We start from the raw sequence: 17580 nt of genomic DNA on the forward strand, positions 1-17580 counted from the left end.
ACTTACAGATATCACAGATAAGGTTTCACAGCATTCCGGAATGGGAAGAGAGGGTGTTGCAAAGGAAAGCCTAGTACATTTAAAAGTTAGAATGAATCAGTTATTTGCCAAATAACTAAGTAAAAGTGTTGTTTTAGTTTTTAAAAAGGTATATGCAAAAAAAGAGTATTTACTGGTCCTAATCAGAGTTCTAGACAAATATTGTGGGTTTTGTTTTTTAACCCCCCAGCGCCCTCCTCCCCCGTCGAGCTAAAACTGGTGTGTGCGTGCGTGCGTGTGTGTGTGTGTGTGTGTGTGTGTGTGTGCAGGGCGCCTGCAAAGAATAGCACGCATCTTGTAGATCTTAAAAAAAAAAAAAAAAAAGCCAAATAAACCTGTTTCTTGAATAAACCAATACATTTCTGAAGTTAAAAAGAATCCCAAAGGAAACAGGAATTGACAGCTTGGGAGCTTGATTTTTGGAAAAAAAAATTTTTTTTTAATTAAAAAACCCCTAATCTCCACATTTTTTGCTAGGCGAGAACCGAAGTTTGGAGGTAGACGAGCAGGCGAGCGGTTTGCCCGGGCGCAGAGCATGAAGGCCGGGCGGGCGCGGGGAGCGGGCGCCCGCCGCCCGGCGCGGGGGTGAGCGAGAGAGAGAGCGGAGCGCGTGTGGCCGGCGCCGCTCGGCCGGGAGCTCCCGCGCCCGCGCCCCGCGCCCCGCGCCCGCCGCCGCCGCCGCCGCCGCCCCTGGTGCGATGGCGCAGAAACCCCGTTGACAAGGCACTGCTTTTTCATGACGGTGAGTTTCCCTTTGAGTGTATTATAATTTTGTGATAAAAATTTCAAGGAGAAAAAAAAAAACACACACAACCTCCTTCCTCTGCCTCTTTCCTTCGGGGAGGGGGAAAGCGAGGGAGGGGGGGCTGGAGATCTATCTCCAGACAGACAGAAAAGAAAGAGGAGCAAATTAAACACCGAGTTGCCAAAACCAGGATATTAGGTTTCAGCCCAGAGAGCTATTGGCTAAGGCTGTGTTTTTTTTTGGGGGGGTGGGTTTGTGGGTGGGTGATGGTGGTGGTGGGTGGATGTTTAATGGACACGGAGAAAAGGGGAATCGAGTGTTTATGCCTTTCCCAGCGCCGCCCGGGCCCCGGGAAGACCAAGTTCAGTGTCTCGGGCGGGGGCGCGGGCGGGCAGGGGGCGGCGGGGCTGGGCTGGGGGTGCCTCGGCGGGGTGGGGGCCCCGGCGCCTTTTTTTTTTTTTTTTTCCTTTTCCGCGGATGCAAATTTCTGGAGCGGGGAGAGGGAGAGAGCCTGGGAAGGGGGGTGGGTGGCGTGGCGGTTGGTGGTGGGGAGGAGAGGGGAGGGAAGCCTTTTAATGACTCATTGATTGAGCCGGTTTAAAATTAGTTGTGTGCGCGAGTGTGAGTGTGTTTTCCGCCCCCCGGAGCCGCCGGGAGCCGGGAAGGAGGGAGCGGGGCTCGCCGTGGGGAGGACGGCGCGGCGAGGCCGCGAGCAGGGGGCAGGGAGGGCCAGGAGTGACGGCGGGCGAGGAAGAAAAATAAGCTTTTCCAATCTCCTCCCCTCGGTTTTCCCCCCCTCATTTCTTTTCTCTCTCGGAAGCTCTTGGGTGTGAATCGCATTTTCTTTCTTCTCGGCAAAATGGACCCCGCGTCTCGGGAGGGGGAGGGGAGAGGGTGGGGAGGGAGGCGGCGGCAGGGACCGGGTTCCTTTTTCACCCTGGCTGCTGCTTCCCTCCGCTCCTGCGGGCGGCCGCGGCGAGAGCTCGGAGCCGGCCGCCGGTCCCAGCCGGGGCCCGGTCCTGCGCGCGCCCGCCAGCGGGACTGGCTCTTCCCGGCCGCCTCGCCGCCTGGCTCCGGAGCTCCGCCGAGGACCCGCGGCCGGGCCGGACCAGCCCTCGCGCCGCGCCGAGGACACGAGGCCCACCCAGGCACTTTCTGTCGGGCCCGCGCGGCCGGACCGAAGAGACGAGAGGCTGTGGCGGCACTGTTTTGGCCGAGAGCGCGCGGGCCCGACGCGGTTCGCGCCCCCCGAGTCGCCCCGAATGCGGGATCTTGGGCGGGGGGGGGCTGCGGCTGGAAGGCGCTAAGATGGCGCTGGGCCTGGCCCGTCGCCAGGGCTGGTGGCGCAGTTGCTCCGCGGGCGCCATCTTCCCTGGCGGCGCGGGCGGCGCCCTTCGCGGACGCTTCTCCGGCCCGGGCGCCGGGAGGGCGAGGGCGACGGGGAGCCACGCTTGGGGTGCAGAATTCTGTAAATGGGGCCGGAGCCGAGGCCGGGGCCGCCTAGCCTTGGCCTTCCCCGTGCCCCCGGACCCAAAAGACGAGGAGGCCGGCCCGGAGCGGGAAGGGACCGGGGCCGGCGGCGTCCTGCTCCTTAGCACTTGTGTTGGAGGGAAGAAGTGGGGCTTGGGGTCGGACCTTGCGGCCGGCGGGTTCCCTCTCTGAGCCTGCAGACCCCCTCCGGTCAAATTCGGAGGGGAGGGGGCTTCTCGTTAGCTCTTCTGGGGCCTAAAACCGCACGGCTTTGTCTTCCCTGGCCTGGCCGAGGGCAGGGCAGGGCATGGAGGCTTTTCCTTCATCCTCTTCCAGTTAGTTTTGAAGAGTAGAGTCAAACCAGGTTACAAAATTGCAGGAAGAAAGAGTCGAGGACAGTGTCTGCCTTCTAGTGACTCGGTTCTCGATTGGCACCCTACGTTAGTTTTATTTCTTTAGTTGCTTTATTTTAAAGCAGTCCTGGAGAGACATTTATGTAGTCCCAACTGTGAAAAGGTTATGGGTTCCAGTGATTTGAAACATCTTGTTGGCTTTCATTTTAATTATTCCAAATGGTAGTGATTTAAAACAGTTCTCAGAACTCTGATCCGAAAAATTAAACTCTCTTTGAAACGCTTAGACTTTTTTTTTTTTCCTTTCCCTTTCAAAAACAAAAACGAACCCCCCCCCCCCCCCCCCCGCACCGTTTTGGCTCATCTCTTTCTCATCGATATAATAAGGCTTCTCAGTTCTCGGACTCCCTAGAGTGTTGCCTTAAAATCATTCATTTAAGTATTTATCTGTCGTGTCGTAGGTCTGTATTAAGAGATGCGTGTGGGTTTTAACTGTGTTTTTGTTACTGGAAAGATTATTGGGAGGAGGAAAAAAGTCTAAAGCTCTCATCTCCCTAGGAGTCCACAGAGATGGAAAGTAAGTAAGTAATTTCTAGTGGATAAAAGTAACATCGGGGCACCAGTAAGTGTGTCCTTGTGTTTATAACCAGTCTATATAGTGGCCGTTTTATCCCCTTTAATAAGACCGTACCATATATTGAACACTACTCCATGTGTGTGTCTGGTCCTTTAATTCTTATTTATATCAGCCCTGCAGTGTTGATTTGATTATCTCTTTATACCAGAGGATCACCCAGATACACAAATTGTTCTTGGTCTCACGGTTTTAAGTGGGAGAATTGACATTGGATCCCAAAAGCCATGTTCTTGGCTTTACACACATGGTGTCCAAATCCGAGTTTCAAAAGCAACTGGAGCGAGATATGTTTAAATACAGATTTGTAACCTCACCTTTGCCCCCCATGATTTGTTAGGGCCAGTAGGGTTTTTCTGTTACTGTTGGTTTCCCCAAAACATCTAATGTGTTACACAATCTCAGTTTTAAGCTTCTGACTTTCAACTTCCTGCTGTCCCTAACGCCCAATTTTGAAATTCTGGCCCACCCAGCAAATATGTAGGAGTCTGTGTTAGTCGACAGCTGTCCAGGTGATTCCACTGTGACACAGATATGCATTTGGACTATCTCTATACTATATACCGCGTGCTGTGCTGCTGGCTCTTTTTTGAATGGAAACATGAGGCCCATATCGCTTTGAGTTTCAACACAGTTTTATTGCTTGTTCTTTTTTCTCCTCTAGCTGCCATTTATCAAATTATTGAACCTTTTCTTACAGAAAGAAGGTTTAGGTATTCTAAGACTTTAAAATCTCAGTACGTTTTCAAATGTGTATCTCCTTCTGCTGAAAAGTTATATAACATACAGGCTTCTAGGTCTAGCTGGGCCATCTAGTTTAGTCCAGACAGCTGTGCAACAAAAATAGAATTGAATCTAGGATTGATACAGAAATGAGGAATAGGGTAGAAAAGATTCGGGGGTGGGGGAGGGACCTAGAAATAAATTCTTGGGGGAAAGGATTCTTTTCAGAATTTTGAATTCGGAGGATATCTTTTGGGTTTTGGGAAGTAGGATGGTGAAGTGGCTCTAAACATGAGACCTTTTAAGAACAGAGGAGGCTTTCAGGACACGGAAGGTCAGGAAGAAACATCCAGAGCAGGTGATGAATAGCTGACCTGGCCAAAATGGGAGGAAACTAAGCGATAAAAATCATTAACTTCTCTGGAGCAAGAGCCGTGTATATTTGTTCTGTGCTTTCCTTTCTTTATTTCTTTAGTCACTGTTGTGTTTAATAACTGCTAGGGGGAATGGTTAAAAACTTTTGTGATGCAGATGTCAAAATTATGTTATCTTATGCGCACATTTCTCTCTCCTTCCACGTTTGAACATTTTTATAAGGAGCAACTCTTAAGCACCTGTGTGCAGTCCGTGTCCAGTCTAGACTAGTGGGCGGGTGGAGGTCTAGGCTTTGACTGTCCAGTGTGCTTTTTCTCCCTTTGTGTTTCATGGTAAATGCCAGAGTAATTATATTCTTTGACTAAAACCCAGTAAAGCTTGAAAGGAGAAGAAATCTAAAACCTGCTTAGGAGGAGGAGCGTCTTCGTTTTATTTTTATTTTTTAAATATTTATTTTGTGAGAGGTAGAGTATGTGCAGGGGAGAGGCAGAGAGAGAGAAAGGGAGACAGAGAATCCCACTCAAACCCACAAACCATGAAATCATGTCCTGAGCTGAAATCAAGAGTTGGACGCTCAACGAATCTGAGCCATCCAGGTGCCGGACTAGCTTCTTCATTTTAAAGTAGCCTTTAGTGGGGGGTGCCTGGCTGGCTCAGTCAGTAGAACATGTGACTCTTGATTCCAGGGTTGTGAGTTCAAGCCCCACATTGGGTGCAGAGATTACTTTTAAAATAAATTAGTTAATTTAAAACATAATAAAGTGGCCTTTCGTGGGATTCAAGGCAGACAAAATCTCTGCCCTCATGGAATTTAGAGTATAGTGGGGAAGACAGGAAGTAAGTTAAACACAAATAATCATGATAATTGGAGATTAGAAAAACAGTAAAAAGTTAAGCTGGTAGATCTATAAGAATGTGTTGTGGGGAATGACTTTTGGCTAGTGAGAGTCAAGGGGCATCCTTTAGAGAGTGATACTTGAGCTGAGGCTTGAAACATGAGCTTGTACTACTCGCTGTGTGGAAGCTGGGGAGACAGTCCTAACCTGTGAACAAAGTGCAAAGACCTGGAAGGCCCAGAAGGGCATGGGTGTTAGAGAGAAGCAAGAGGAGAATGAAATAAGAGTTGAGAGATCTTCTAGGGCCTCCTGTATTCGGCTGTACCAGGAGTTTGGGGTTTTGTTTTATTCAAAATAACAAGCTATTGAAGGGCTTTCATTGGGACAGTGGTTATTATTTGGTGGGTTTTTGTTTTTGTTTTTGTTTTTGTTTTTGTTTTTGTTTTTGTTTTAGAGAGAGAGGGTGCAAGTGAGCGAGGGGCAGAGAGAGAAGTGGGGCTCATCCAATGCAGGGCTCCAGCCCAACTGATGTGGGACTTGAACTCACAAACCGTGAGATCGTGACCTGAACCGGAGTCAGATGCTTAACGACTGAGCTGCTGTTTTTGTTTTTAATTTTTTTTTTAACGTTTTTATTTATTTTTGAGACAGAGAGAGACAGAGCATGAATGGGGGAGGGGCAGAGAGAGAGGGAGACACAGAATCGGAAGCAGGCTCCAGGCTCTGAGCCATCAGCCCAGAGCCCGATGCGGGGCTCGAACTCACGGACCGTGAGATCGTGACCTGAGCTGAAGTCGGACGCTTAATCGACTGAGCCACCCAGGCGCCCCTGTTTTTGTTTTTAAAGATCACTGCTGCTGTATGGAGCAAGAGGGGAAGTAGACAGGGAGGCTATTGCAGTAGCCGGCTCAAGACTGATGGTATCTAAGCAAATACAGTGGCAGTGGGGATAGTGCAGGGTAGATGGTGGGATTCAGATGTATTTTGAAGGTGGAATCAGAAGTATTGGCTTAATGAGTTATCTGTAGAGACGGAGGAATCAAGGAGGACTTCAAGTTTCTAGCCTAAGCTTTGGTGGCCGATGGTGCCATTTGCTGGTTGGAGAAGACTGGAGGAGGAACAGGTAGGAAGGGTGTGTAACGAGTTCTGTGTGGGACCTGTTATGTTTTTGAAATACTTGCAAGACCTCCAAGTGGAAGGTCAGGTAGGCAGTGAATCTTCAAATTGAGCTGATGGGAGTGGACATAAATTGTGGGAGTCACTAGCATACGAATAGTATGTCATGGAACTAGTTGAGATCATTTGTCATCATAGAAGTCTTAACATCGAACCCTAAAACGCTTCCAGTGGCTAAAGGTTGGACAAAAGAGACTGAGAGGGCCATTAAATGGGAAGAATGGATTATTCTTTTCAAGAGAGAATGGTCTTCTCTGCCAAATTCTCCTGAGAACACTGAGGATAGAGAAATGACCGCTTGGATTTGTCAACATGGAGGTGGCTGTTTGACAAGGAGTTTCAGTGGCATATGGGGATGGAAGCCAAATCAGAATGCACTGAGGATGGGATGGGGTGACCGTAGCCCGCTTTTTGGGGAAGTTTTGCTGTAAAGTCTGGAGAGCGACAGCACAGCAGTGGCTGGAGAGGGAGGGAGGGTTGAAGAAGTGCTTCTTTTTAAATGGCGGGGAATGGAAGAGCATTTTTAAATAGACTAATGGGAATATTTAAGAGGGAGGGAGTGACTAACAGAAGAGAGATAAGACTACCAAAGGAGCAGAATTGTTGAGAAGGTGAGAAGCTATTCAAAACACAAGAGGGTTTGCCTTTGACAGGAGTAAGACGACTTGCAGAGTGGCAGGAGAGGAGGCAGAGAATATGGGCACAGCGCAAAGACGCTTATAAATTGGGGATGGAATACACGGCTTTATGATCTGTGTTCTCAATGAAGTCTGAGTCAAGACCAGCAATGAGGAAGAAGGGGTGTGCATGACCTTGGACAGCAGGATTGTGAACTAAGTCCCTGGGAAGCGAGGTAGGATTGCTGTACACAGGACTGCCTGGCTGTGCCTCGCCTCTGAATTTGAAGTGAAACCGGTCCATCCAGTTGTGTAGTTTTTTGCCAGCAATATCCAGCTGTTACAAGGGAAGCCAAGAGCGGGCAGGGGATTGGTTTGACCAGGACTGGAGTTTTACACCCCACCCCACCCCTCACCCCCACATGTGACAGCAGAGAGAAACTAGGACTTAAAGGTGGTTTCAGGGGACAATTAAAATGAACCTTGAAATGTTAGCTGGGTAGGAAAGCAAGAGAAGAGAATGGGGGTGGGGGCCATGAAGTTAACCATGAGACTTGTTCTTGGTTAATAAAAAATGAGTTAATGGGGAAAGAATTTAAAGGTGGGTTGATGAAAAATCCTGGAGTTGGATAATAGCTGCAATGGCACAGCAGTGTGAATGGGCAGAAGGCCATTGAGCTGGACACTTAAAGACAGTACATCATGTATTTTACCACAGTAAAAATAACATCTAAACATTTGTGGCAACTACAGATGTTACTTGCACACTGCCTTGGACTATTTGCAAAGTACTGCATTTTTTTTTTTTAAATGTTTATATTTGAGAGAGAGACAGAGTGTGAGTGGGGGAGGGGCAGAGAGAGGGAGACACAGAATCCAAAACAGGCTCCAGGCTCTAGGCTCTGAGCTGTCAGCACAGAGCCCGACGAGGGTCTTGAACCCACAAAGCATCCATGATGTGAGCCAAAGTCAGATGTTTAACCGATTGAGCCACCCAGGTGCTCCTAAAATACTGTATTTTCTATGGAAGACAGTAGCTTTAAAAATTGTATCTGAAATTACTGGGGCTAAGGAGAGTATCTCCACTTTATCATGTTTATCCCAAACTTGAGTGTGCAAAATAGTCACCTAGAGATTCTGGAGTGGGACCAAGAAATTTTAAATTTTTTCTTAACCTGTTCACTGACTTATTCTAACCCTTCAGCATAGCATTTAAAACAAGCCTGGCATGGGGTGCCTGGGTGGCTCAGGCAGTCGAGTGTCCCCTTCTTGATTTCGACTCATGTCATGATCTCACGGGTTCATGGGATTGAGCCCGTCATTGGGCTCTGTGCTGACAGTGTGGAGCCTGCTTGGGATTCTCTCTTTCTCTCTCTCTGCCTGTATGCTGCTGTGTCTCTCTCTCAAAATAAATAAATAAACATTCTTTTAAAAACCAGAGAAGCCAGGCATTCGGTAAACATTTGTTGACTAAAAATGTTTGACAGTCCAGGTAGAGTAAAATGATAGGAGCCAAAAGGAAAGGTTTTTGAGATTGGTTGAGATCAACAGTGCCTTATACATTCTGATCTCTGGGGGTGATGAGAAAAAGCAGATTATGGGCTGAGGAGGGAGAAAGGAAGTATTGGGAAAATCATTTTTTTTTTTTTTTTAATTTTTAACGTTTATTTATTATTGAGAGACAGAGTGTGAGCATGGGAGGGGCAGAGAGGGGGAGACACAGAATCCAAAGCAGGCTCCAGGCTCCGAGCTGTCAGCACAGAGCCTGACTCGGGGCTCAAACTCAACAAACCGTGAGATCATGACCTGAGCTGAAGTCGGATGCTTAACCGACTGAGCCACCCGGGCGCCCCGGGAAAATCATTTTTTAAAGATTCAGACAAAACCAAATGGAAATGTGTAGCACTCCCTTCAACCACGCCTTTCTGCATTCTTTGAGTGACGTTCATTCACCTTCTCATAAGGTCCTGTGTTCCTCAACCTGCCTACAGAATAAGTAATAGGTGAAATTCGAGAAAAAGAACGGGGTAGATGATAAGATTCAAAATAGATGTCTGTGGTCTCCACTGGAAAGATAGCAAGGTCATTTGTTAGGGGTGGAGGCAAAAGGCTTGGAGTTTAAGGAGAAAAGGAGTCAATTTGTGGAATGTATCAGATGGGGGGGGGGGTACCAGAAATGGGACTTGACTATAATGAGGCAATGTGAATTAAGCTAACATAGAGGATCCATCTCTCCGTGGTCAGTATGATCTATAGTAGAAGTGGAAAATACAGCGAGGGGGAAGGGTTGTTCAATTAGTGTGGAGAAGTGGGAGAGCTGACAGGAAAGGAATGGGGTGTGGACTTTAAAGGAAAGCCCTAATGTGGAGACCTTGTAAGTGGTACCTCACTTTGTGGAAGTTGGAGCCCAGGATGTGGCTCTGCTGGGGACGGCTTGCCCATTTGTAGTGCAGTTCAGGAGAGTTCCGGGGCTGTCCGCGTGTTGTATGGGAAAGTAGAAGAAAGGTCTTGGGGGGAAGCGGCTGTGGGGGCTTTGATCTGTTTATTTTCTTCACCTCACATTGCATCCAATCAGGAAAAGATCCTGAGACCTCACTGTACTAGATCTTAAATCCAGGTTCCCCTTCCCCTTAATCTTTATCAACTTTAATTCATATGGTTGTGACTTGATGATAAATTTTTAATAAAGTTGTAAAATTGAACATTTTCTGGTTTTGTGGGTTCTTTGGCTGTCTTGCAAACACATTAAACACTTCTATTACCTGAAATAAAAAGGGTGAATGTGAAAATGTGAGGGAATGAGGTATGAAAAGTATTGTCTTTCTAGCAAAGGCTTATCTCAGTTCAACCAAAATCCAGGATGCTTCCTTGTATCATCAGAAATTATGTTTTCTGTCCTCACCTGTAGTTGGAACATTTTCACAAGGAAGAGAATAGGGGGGAAAGAGAAATAATATTTGTTAAACCTTAACATTATTTCCAGCCCTGATGTTTTAATATTATTAAATTCTCATAGTAACCCTGGAGGTAGGTTTTGTCTGTAGAGATAATGAAACTGAGGTTTACAAAGGGTAGATAACTTACCCAAGGTTCCATTACTAAGGGTCAGAGCTGGGATTTGAATGTATACTGTAGACCCATGCATCATACATTTTGCCATCAGTATTAAGCCCGTGTATAGATTTAATTGACAGATGACTGCCTACTGAACATTTTAATATATTAAAATTGGATGACCTTGATTTCAGTAGAAGGACTAGGGAAAAGTAGTGTTTTTGGTGATAAATAAAAACTGCGACCAAAAACACCAGCATCTCTTACGGTGATAAATTCTAGGTCAGAGCTCTTATTCTGCCCCTTCTGCAGATAACTCGGTTTTTATTTGCACAGTAAGGTGAGTCAAACATGGGGACCGTTTTAGCTCTATCTTTGGTAGCAATCAGAGATTATGAATCATATCTTTCACTTAAAAAAAATCCTAATTGGGAAAAAGAACACTTAGGACCTTAATTAAGCATGATACGGTGCAGCTCAAGTTGTACCCGTGCTTAGAATGTCAATATAAGCACAGTAATTAGAAGTACAGATTTGGGGTGGAAGTACTTAAAATGTTCAGGAGTGCCTGGGTGGCTCAGTCGGTTGAGCATCCGGCTTCGGCTCAGGTCATGATCTCACGGTTTGTGGGTTCAAGCCTCCATCAGGCTCTGTGCTGACAGCTCAGAGCCTGGAGTCTGCTTCGGATTCTGTCTCTCTCTCTCCCTCTCTCTGCCCCTCCCCCACTCACGCTCTGTCTCCCTCAAAAATAAACATTAAAAAATGAAATGTTCAAAGTGTGATTCACTTTAAGGAAACATTCTTTTAAAGAGGCCATACTGTAAGGTTGAACATAAGGCACATTTACTAAGTGTGGCCAGTAAGGTAACATGTCAAAAGGAATTTTTATTTCCTTTTTGACTGTTCCAAAAGGCTTAGCCCTGATAGGCAACAGGAGTAAAAGATCATGAAACACTCGCCCTGTGGGTTCTTGAGTTCACCAGGGCTGAGATCTATAGCTCTTGAGCCGCATGCTGCTTACTGAACACTCTGAGGTAGCACATGAGTTCTTCATGCAAGGCTGCAAGAACTAACTTGAATTTTCCCCCTTTGCCCATTGAGAACCAACTCTATCACTGCTTATTAGTGGGAAGCCTAAGTTGGGGAGATGAAGAATTTCAAAATCTTGTGGTAAGTGTCACGCTGGAGAGAATCTCAAAATTTGTTATGTGGTCCGTAAATATCTTGACCATAACTAAGGAGTAATAAGGCTGCTATTGTACGTATTAGAATCAACCACCCATAAAAGTTGCTTGCAGTATATTTCAAAATGACCCCTTCTGAACTTTTTTTTTTAACGTTTATTTATTTAGAGAGAGAGAGGGATCATGAGTGGGGTAGAGGCAGAGAGAGAGAGGGAGAGAGGGAGAAATCCCAAGCAGGCACTACCCTGTCCTCACAGAGCCCATCGTGGGGCTCGATCTCACTAACTGAAATCACGACCTGAGCCAAAACCAAAGTCAGATGCTTCATGGACTGAGCCACCCAGGCCACCCCTCCTTTTGTACTTTTTAAGAAGATAAATCAGCTTATCTGGTTTCTTCAGTTTTTAGAGTTTTTAGTGCTCCTTAGAAAATATTTTACAGTGTTATGGCCACCCCCATCAGTGTATTTTTAGCAGTACGTTTTCAAGTCCTAAGCATTTCCTCTGAATTAAAAAAAAAAAAAAAAAAAAAAAAAAAAAAGCCATAGTTGTTGAATAAGCTTAGTTTCAGTGCAGTATAACTGATAGTTTTGTGAAAATAAAATAGGGTAGTTTATAATTTTCTTTTTTTTTCAGAAATCATTTCTCAGGGCACCTGGCTGGCTCAGTCATCTCAGGGTCGTGAGTTTGAGTCCCACGTTGGGTGTAGAGATTACTTAAAAATAAAATCTTTAAAAAAAATCATTTCTCAATAAACAGAACTGGAGAAACCTGGATGCCATTTTGAGAGATTAAATTTAAAAATCTTTGTGTTTGTCAAAGTTGTTACAAAGTTAAAATTCACGGCAATGAAAGTTAGAAAACTTCAGTTTTTTAAACTAGAGAAAATTTTAGTTTTTTAAACTAGACATAACCTGGGAAGTAGAATACTAGGATTTTCTTTTCATGTGAGAACTGTCTTAAAACTTAGAAGTAACTCTTTCCATGTATAGACAACTATTACCCACAAAAAAAAAAAATCACATTTTTTTCCTCCTGACTACTGAGCGTAAAAGTTATTTTCATGTGGTTTTGATTTGGAAGTATTTCTTCCCGGATTTAAAATAAAAATGCATGCTGCTATATTTAGATTTAACTCTGGCATTTCCTAGAAGTGCAAAGAAATACATTTAGAAATAGGTCGCTTTATTCTTCCTATCTGTATTCTGATTCACCAGATCTGTGAGAATCTTAGGATTGGAGAGCTCCATGGAAGCCAAGCCCTTTTCTCTGGGTGTGATCACACTTAAAAGATTAATATTTACTAGATATGTTTGGAGCTGCTTTTATCCATAGACCTCAAGATGGCTTTTTTGTTTTACTGTTTTACATGTTTGTCTGACTTCATATGTCACATGATACCCTTATTATTTTCTGTTACAGCATATATCATGTAGATAAAACAATCTGAAAGTAAATGCCCAGAGAGAATAATACAAAGAGAAATGAAATTTGGGTAACCATGCTGTTTGAAAAAAAGGGGTGGGGAGGACCTTTACATACTTAGCAATGTAAAGTGGACATTATGCCATGGAAAATACCAAATACATACCAAAGAAAATGTGCTTCTCTTTTTTAGATGGTATCTTCTGAGTACTAATATATTACTGTACATGTTTTTTTCATTTACATGGTCATATTAAAGTTTTACGGTTAAATTAGACAAATAATCGATTAAGAAGTTACCCTAAGTCGTGCAGGAGTCTGTTTACAGCGCTTCCCCTTCAATCCTCATGGAGGAAGTTATGCATGTGCAGCAGTCAAGGTGAGGAAAAAATCTGCAGCTAATTTAATTTTTTTAATATTTGTTTATTTTTGAGAGAGGCAGACAGAGTGTGAGCAGGGGAGGGGCAGAGAGAGACACAGAATCCGAAGCAGGCTCCGGGCTCTGAGCTGCCAGCACAGAGCCTGACGTGAGGCTTAAAACCACCAACTGGGAGATCATGACCTGAGCCGAAGTCAGATGCTTAACCGACTGAGCCACACAGGCGCCCGTCTGCAGCTTATTTAGAAAGCTGTCTAAACTGTTTTTCAGAAGCACACGTTGGATATGCAACACAACATGCACAATATAGAGAGATAGGCTCAAATGTTCATGTAAATGAACACTTTAAATACCTGCATAATGTGAATATAGATAGGTAAGTTGTTTTTTAAAATGCATTTTCTTCATGAGTTGAATACCCCCCAGCTACAACTTTCTATTATTAGATCAAAAATTGTGACATGAAACTTACGTGACATTAACCTTTTATTTTTGTCACATGTTGCATAAATTCCCAACTCGTAACTATCATTTAAAATATGTTCTGGGGGCGCCTGGGTGGCTCAGTCGGTAAGCGGCCGACTTCGGCTCGGGTCATGATTTCGTGGTCCGTGAGTTTGAGCCCCGCGTCGGGCTCTGTGTTGACAGCTCAGAGCCTGGAGCCTGTTTCAGATTCTGTGTCTCCCTCTCTCTGACTCTCCCCCGTTCATGCTCTGTCTCTCTCTGTCTCAAAAATAAATAAACGTTAAAAAATTTTTTTAAATATGTTCTGTGTTTCATATTACCTAACTATCAAAACATTACCTTGTGCTTGACTCTCAAGAATGTCTTCAGGTTATAAGATGCCATGAAAGATGAAAGTCACTAAGCAAATATTTTCTTTTCAGAGCATGACATGGATTTGGGGTGTGTGTGTGTGTGTGTGTGTGTGTGTGTGTGTGTAGAAAATACTTCATCCTTTTAAAATTAATTTAGGGGCGCCTGGGTGGCTTAGTCAGTTGAACGTCTGACTTTAGCTCAAGTCATGATCTCACTGTTCCTGAGTTCGGGTCCCCCATCGGGCTCTCTGTGCTGACAGCTCAGAGCCTGGAGCCTGTTTCTGATTCCGTGTCTCCCTCTCTGTCTCTGCCGCTCCCCCACTGTGCCTGCGTGCTCTTTCACTCTCTCTCTTTCTCAACAATAAATAAACATTTAAAAAAATTAAATTAAAAGTTACATATTCTAAATTTTTCTTCTAAAATTTCCTTCTAGAGTTTCTTTTCTAAGCAGAATGTCAAAAATGAATATTTTTTAAAATATTACTGTGTCTACTGTGAAAGAGAAAGGCACTACACTGATATTTCATCATCAAATATTTGTTAAATGCTAATTTTGTACAGAGCACTTGGAGGTTATGGGAATACATAATATAGCTAGTTGGATAATAGGGGCACCCAGAAAAATACACAACAGTATATGGTAAGTACCAAGTGAGTAGCACAAGTGAGAGCAAAAGAGAGCCTTTGATTAAAGTGTGTGAGAACATCCATCCATTCATTCATTCAGCAATCAACTGAGCATCTAATTTGTGCCAGGTGCCATTCTAGACTCCCAGATCCCTCAGTGAGCAAAAGACCAAGGCCCTGCTCTGGTGGGAAAACAGACAATAAACCTAGATAAGCACTGTAGTAAGTAATGGGGGGGGGGGGGGCGGGGAGGGGGGGATAAAGCAAGTTAAGGAAAGTGTAGAGTGCTGGGGGATGGGAAGGTGGTCATGGTAGGTCATGATCAACTGAGCAGAAACTTGAAGGAAGTAAGGGGCAAGCCTGAGGATATCCGAAGGCACAGCATTCCAGGCAGAGAGCAGCCAGTGCAAAGGGCCGAGACATGAGCATGCCTGGTGAGTTCAAGGCATGGCAAGTCAGCAAAGGATAGAATTGGGGGTGAGGGGTGGAGACAGGGAGAGCCATCGTGTAGGGCATTGCAGGTTTTCACAGCTGAGCACAGAAAAGGATTTTGTTTTTTATAGTGAGGAAAATGAGGATTCATTGGAGGGTTTTGGCTTATGTTTTAAAAGGACTACTCAGGAGGTTGGGATGAGAAGAGATTGGAGGGAGTAAAAGAGTGAAAGCAGAGAGACCAGATGGGATATGATGATGGTTTGTATTAGGGGGATGACAGTGGAGGTAGACAGTGGAGGATTCTGGATCTATTTTGGAAGTATAACCAAGGGGCTTTCTTGATGGATGTGGAGCATAAGAACGAGCAGTCAAGGTTTACAGATAGGAAATGGAATTTGAACTGGAGCCTAAAGGGATTTGTTGACCATGAGAAGATGGCATAAGCAGAGAAATTTAGGTGGGAGAGAACTAAATTAGGTGAGGAGTGTAAGAAAGGGGCAGGACAGGAAAGTTCTCTGATGGAGTTAGAAGTCTGTAAAAGAAAAAAAAAGGACGGCTGGGAAGGGACTTTGGGATCAGGTTGTGAAATGCACTAAATGCAAGGTCAAAGTAGATGAATTTTTCCTTTACATATTCAAAATCAAAGGTTTTCAAACAAGGCAGTGATGTGACCTAAAAAGAAAAGACTATTGTGATAATAATAGCTTTGGAACCAGACAGATTGGAGTTCCAACCCTTGCTCTTCTCCTTTCTGTGCTTTTTTTTTCCTTTTTTAATGTTTATTTATGTTTGACAGAGAGAGAGAGGAAGACAGAGAATGAGTGGGGGAGGGGCAGAGAGGGAGACACAGAATTCTAAGCAGCCTCCAGGCTCTGAGCTGTCAGCCCAGAGCCCGACTCGGGGCTTGAACTCACAGAAGGCGAGATCATGACCGGAGCCAAAGTCGCTTAACCGGCTGAGCCACCCAGGCGCCCCCTTTCTGTGCTATCTTGAGTAAATTATATAACCTCTCTGAGGAAATGTGCCCAGTTTCTCCCTCTGGATTGAGAATTTACCTTTCAGAGGAAGTTTGTAAGGATAAAGTGAGATCATCGTATAAAGATTTATATAGTGCCTAACCCATTTGGGTGTCAGCTATCACTGCTTTTTAAAATTATTATAGGGGCGCCTGCCTGGGTGGCTCAGTCGGTTAAGCGTCAGACAGTTTCGGCTCAGGTCATGATCTCACAGTTCATGAGATTGAGCCCCACGCAGGGCTCTTCACTGACAGCATGGAGGCTGCTTGGGATTCTTTCTCTCCCTCTCTGCCTCTCTCTCTCTAAATAAACTTTTAAAAATTGAAAAAATAATAAAAGTTATTATAAAAAGTAATATTAAAGCAGTGTTTCATTAGACTAATCTGCTAACAATGAATAAATGAATGGTTCCTTTAGGAAATGAAATGAACTTTTTGCCTGAAGTGAATTGCTCCTGTCAGCCAGTATTTCCTTCCAAAACTGGGCATTGCCCCCTTGAAATTCCTATTAGCTGTCCAGTAGTATACTTTGATCAGAACAGCAGGAGATATAATACAGAGTTTCCTCCTTCCCTCCCCAGACATTTAGAGATCAAATCTAACAGATGCCCATCTTGACATTCCCAGTTTAGTATAGAAGATCCTCTGAGAATTTAGCAGCAGAAACCTGACGTCACTTTGAAACCCAGTTTCCAAAAATTAAGGTCCTGCTGAACACAATTCTGCAGAACACAAGATTTAGAAAATGCTGGGAAAGTGAAAAAAAAGGCATATGGGCTTTGATTTCATTTAAGTATAAAAATATACCTAAAAAATAAAAATGTACTAAAGAAAAAGACTGAAAAATCATCCACAGCATCCACGGCATTAGTCAGCTCCAGAGCCCGTAACAAAGTACCATAGGCTGATGGGTGGCTTAAACAACCGAAGTTTATTTTCTCACGGTCCTGGAGGCTGGGTAGTCCAGCATCTATCTGGGTGCCGGCCAATTTGATTGCTGGGCAGGGCCCTCTCCCTGGCTTGCAGACTGCTGTTTTCTCACTGCGTCTTCATGGGAGCTCCGGTATCTCTTCCTCTTATAAAAACACCAGCCTTATCAGATTAAGGCCCTACCATTATGACCTCATTTAACCTCAGTTACCTCATAAAGACCCTGTCTCCAAACACAGTCATCCTGGGGGTTAGGGTTTCAGACACCAGCTTGGCGAGAGACAACAGTTCAGTCCCTAGCAGTCACCTCTAGGCAGTGGTATCATAAGTGATTTTCATTTTCCTCTTTAGAAATTTCCGTACTTTCCAAACTTTTCTGCAGCTGTAGGGGTTGAGTGAAATTAGATTCTACTTCTAGATTCCATTTTTATGAGATGCCTAGAGGAGTCTAATTCATAGGGACAGAGAGGACAGTGGTGGTTGCCTGGGGCTGGAGGGAAAGCGGAATGAAGAATTAGTGTCAAATGGGTGACAGAGTTTCTGGTTTTCCAGGTGAAGACTTCTGGAGATGGGTGGTGGAGATGGTTGCACAACAATGTGAATGGACTTGATACTACTGAACGATACACTTAAAAATAGTTAACATGCGGGAGGCGCCTGGGTGGCTCAGTCGGTTGAGCGTCCGACTTCGGCTCAGGTCATGATCTCACACTCCGTGAGTTCGAGCCCCACATCAGGCTCTGGGC

General features: G+C 44.8%; 1 protein-coding gene and 1 long non-coding RNA gene across 2 annotated transcripts in view; one reads left to right on the forward strand and one right to left on the reverse strand.

Annotated features, from left to right (window-relative positions):
* The first annotated feature begins 682 nt into the window (after window positions 1-682).
* The window catches only part of BICRAL (BICRA like chromatin remodeling complex associated protein), an 81057-nt gene continuing 64159 nt past the window's right edge, over window positions 683-17580 (forward strand). Inside the window, exon 1 of the mRNA XM_042938791.1 lies at window positions 683-781. The gene's annotated coding sequence lies outside the window, so the exon portion shown is untranslated. The remainder of the gene's footprint in view (window positions 782-17580) is intronic.
* Window positions 9628-17580, reverse strand: part of LOC122219922 — a 31166-nt gene continuing 23213 nt past the window's right edge. Inside the window, exon 3 of the long non-coding RNA XR_006202611.1 lies at window positions 9628-9730. This is a non-coding gene — a long non-coding RNA (uncharacterized LOC122219922). The remainder of the gene's footprint in view (window positions 9731-17580) is intronic.

This window comes from Panthera leo, chromosome B2, assembly GCF_018350215.1.
Source record: "Panthera leo isolate Ple1 chromosome B2, P.leo_Ple1_pat1.1, whole genome shotgun sequence".
Classification (NCBI taxonomy): domain Eukaryota; kingdom Metazoa; phylum Chordata; class Mammalia; order Carnivora; family Felidae; genus Panthera; species Panthera leo.